Here is a 3,964-nt window from a genome sequence, read left to right on the forward strand (position 1 = left end):
GAGTCTGAGCTCCAGTTCTGTGTCTGCTACATATTAGCAGTGACATTAAGCAAATTATTTAACGTTTCAAATCTCAATTTCCTCATCAGTATATGTGTATAATAAATTCTATTTTCCAAAGATGACTACAATCATTTCTCTGGCCTCACATTTCCTTCTAGAGCCCTTTTACTTCCCCTCAAGAGGTAGGGTCTATATCTCTTGCCTTTGAAGTTGGACAGTTTGTTACTTGCTTGTAACTGGTTAAATGCAGAGATGATGGTGCCTGAATTCAGAAGCTACCTTAGGTCAGAAAAGATGATGCATCCCAGAGGCCTGAGAGGCTATGTATGGTGTCTGACTGCCCAGAACCCACCATGCTATGCAGAAGCCCCAGAGAGCTCTTGTGAGAAACCACCCGGGGAAGCTTTCAAAGTACAACTGATCCTCATTATTTGCAGATTTTATATTTTCAAGTTTTCCTACTCACTAGAATTGACTTGTAGTCCAAAAATCAATACTTATAGCACATTCAAGGTCATTTGTGAACATTTTTAGAGTGGCAAATAGTCAGAGCCACCTGATATGCATATTCCTAGCTGAGGTAAAAAATGATGACACCCTACCTTCTTGTTTTGGCTCTTATAATGTAAACAAGTGACCCTTGTTCTGCATCTTTAATGCCCCATTTCATCCATGTTGTTCTTTTTGTTGTTGATATTGCTGTTCAAAATAGATCCCAAGCATAGTGCCAAAGTGCTGTCCAGTATTCCTAAGATCAGGAAGGCTGTGATGTGCTTTATAGAGAAAATATATGTGTCAGATAAACTTCATCCTGGTATAAGTTATAGTGTTGTTGACCATGAGTTCAATGTTAACCAATCAACAATATATATCAAATAGAGTGTCTTTAAATAGAATCACATATAAAAAAAGGTTATGTATTGACTGGTTGACAAAAATATTGTGACTGGAGATCAGTATTTCCCTTAGGAGGGATGGTTCAGTATTTGCTCATTTAGTGTTTGCAGTGATTTTATAGAACATAAGTACCATGAATGATGAGAATCAACTGTACGTGGACAGAGAAAGATGCTCAGTCAGGCTGCAGCTGCCCAGCTTCCCTGATTTCCAGCTTCAGCCATCATCTGGCTGCATGAAAGACCCTAAACTAGATGACCAAGGGAACCCTCAAATTCTTGGTGCTCAGAAGCTGTGACATATAATAATTTTGTTGTCCCACAAAATATTAATACTTTGTCACCTTTATTTGTATATTTATAATATTACCAATACTTTCTGTTAATATTTAAAAATGCAATAGTAGCCAGAATGATGGAGTTAGCAATGTATCCCTCACAGGACTGGTGTGTGTGTGTGTGGGAGATTAAATGAGACATCATGACATCACATTGAAAGGGCTAAATGTTAAGTGCCAAGCACTCTACTACCATTAATATTATGAATCCTCTGTATTAGCATTTATTTTATGGAAACACAGATTATTACAGTTGGAAAGAGGCTTTAAAGATCACCCAGGCTAATCTCTGTGTTTTTTTTTTTTTTGGTGAAGAAACAGAGGCCTAGATATGGGAAATTGTCTGCATCACATAGCAAGTTGATGACAGAGTAGGAATTACAAGTGAAGCTCGTCCTTTGTGCCAGAGAGAAACCTGTAGTAACTGTTGCTCTGCATGTTTCAATTTTAAATGTGCCTTAGTTATTGAAAAAGCAAAGCAAAATCTGATTCAAATACAAAGAGGCCTTGAGGTTAAACTCATACTTTTGGCCCTGGAATCACAAGTAAGATGATCTTTTATTATTGGTCTGCACAATAAAAATGGTTGTTCTATGTGGATGGGGACTGGGAATTGTGCCCTGTGATATGCCTCAATAGGTACCATTGTGGTTTACTGGGTTCTGATTAAATATCCAAATAAGGTCCCTGTACTATAGCTTCTAGTGCATAGTGACAAGGCAGGGTGTCGACTTTGGGGAAAGCAAGCAGATACCTAAAAGGATTATGGCAAGGGAGATGATTTCTGAAGCCATGGTCTGTAGTAAAAACTCTTGATAGCAAACCCTATAGACAGTAGGTGATCTTTGGCTCTGGTTCCTGTTATATACTAGAGAGGATGTATTTCTAGAGTGATCCAGCAAATCAAGTTTTGCTCCATATCTTCTGGTGACACAAAAGAAAACCACCACCACCACCAACAACAACAACAAAATCTCAACTGTTTGTGTCTCTGATCTCTGTATTAGGCTTGTGAATAATGATGGGGAAAATGGAAGAGCTCCAGCCTAGAGTTAAGGAATTCCAGGTACCACAAAGGTACCCAAATCCCACATGAATGTGACTAGTGTCCTTATAAAAGAGGCCTGAGGGGACCATAGATAGACAGAAGAGGGGCTCCCATCTACCCTTACCAATTATTTACAAAGTATTTGTCCCTTTGGCCTATAAATGCATATCTTTCCTGCTGCATTAAATAATGAATCTTCTCTCTTTATGTATAATAATCTATCATTTTGAGAAGAAAATTTAAAAGTTATAATTTTGAGGTAATCAAATTCCATTTGGGGCAAATTTTAAAAATGCCAAAGCCAAATGCAAAATCAAACCACTAACTTGGCTATAAGCTTCCTCTTTCTCTAGGGATTCAAGAGGGTCCTAAAAAAGGTTTAGGAATATTCTTTAAGGTTCCTTTGATTCCCTCTGTGTAGCCGCATATAAGAATAATGGCTCCACCTGGAGTGAAGTATTTCAAGCCCTAAAAGAAAACAACTTCCAACATAGACTGAGGTATCCTACAAAACTATCTTTCAAAATTGATGGGGAAATAAGATACTTCCATGAAAAAGGACACCTTAAAAACTTTATGAATACCAAACCAGCCACCCAAAAAATTCTAAAAAATATCCTAGAAAAAGACAATGAAGGGCACAGCTCCATGAGGCCCAACAGAGCAAATCCAGCAGGCAAGGCAAGAAATTAAAGGGAGAGGGGGAAAAAACTTAAAACGAGCCAACAACAGGATAATAACATGATGATGATAAATCAATATATATCAGTAATAACCATCAATATTAATGGCCTCAATTCACTAATCAAAAGCAATTGACAGGTAGAATGGATTTAGAAGCAAAATCCAACAATATGTTGTATACAGGAAACACACCTAGTTCAAAAAGAAATTCATACACTCAAAGTGAAAGAAAGGAAAACAGTTCTCCATGAGACAGGAACACAGAAAAAAGCAGGGGTAGCTATCTTATTCACAGACAAAGTAAATTTCAAACCAAAACTGATTAAGAGAGACAAAGAAGGCCACTACATCCTTGTAAAGGGAACAATCCAAGAGGAAAAGATGACAATCATAAATATATATGCACCAAATATTAATGCCCCCAACTATACAAAACAAACATTAAGGGACACGAAAAACCAAATAAGCACTAATATAATTGTAGTGGGGGACCTAAATACCCACTGTCACAAATAGACAGGTCATCTAGACGAAAAATCAACAATGAAATGCTGGAACTAAGCCAAGCTTTTTTTTTTATTTTTTTTTTATTTTATTTTTTTATTGAGTTTATTGGTACATTTAGGGATACAGCACAGTTACATTCATTGTTGGGATCAATACAAAACAAATTAAGGGACACGAAAAACCAAATAAGCACTAATATAATTGTAGTGGGGGACCTAAATACCCACTGTCACAAATAGACAGGTCATCTAGACGAAAAATCAACAATGAAATGCTGGAACTAAGCCAAGCTTTTTTTTTTATTTTTTTTTTATTTTATTTTTTTATTGAGTTTATTGGTACATTTAGGGATACAGCACAGTTACATTCATTGTTGGGATCATGTACCTTTACATGGCAAGTCTTGATTCTCATTTTTTCCCCTTACCTCTGCCCTCCCTTCACCCCCTCCTCCCCTCCCCATCTACAAACACTTTATTTTCATCTTT

Source organism: Fukomys damarensis, unplaced genomic scaffold (assembly GCF_012274545.1).
Source record: "Fukomys damarensis isolate Sample0158 unplaced genomic scaffold, DMR_v1.0_HiC HiC_scaffold_39, whole genome shotgun sequence".
NCBI classification, from domain to species: Eukaryota; Metazoa; Chordata; class Mammalia; order Rodentia; family Bathyergidae; genus Fukomys; species Fukomys damarensis.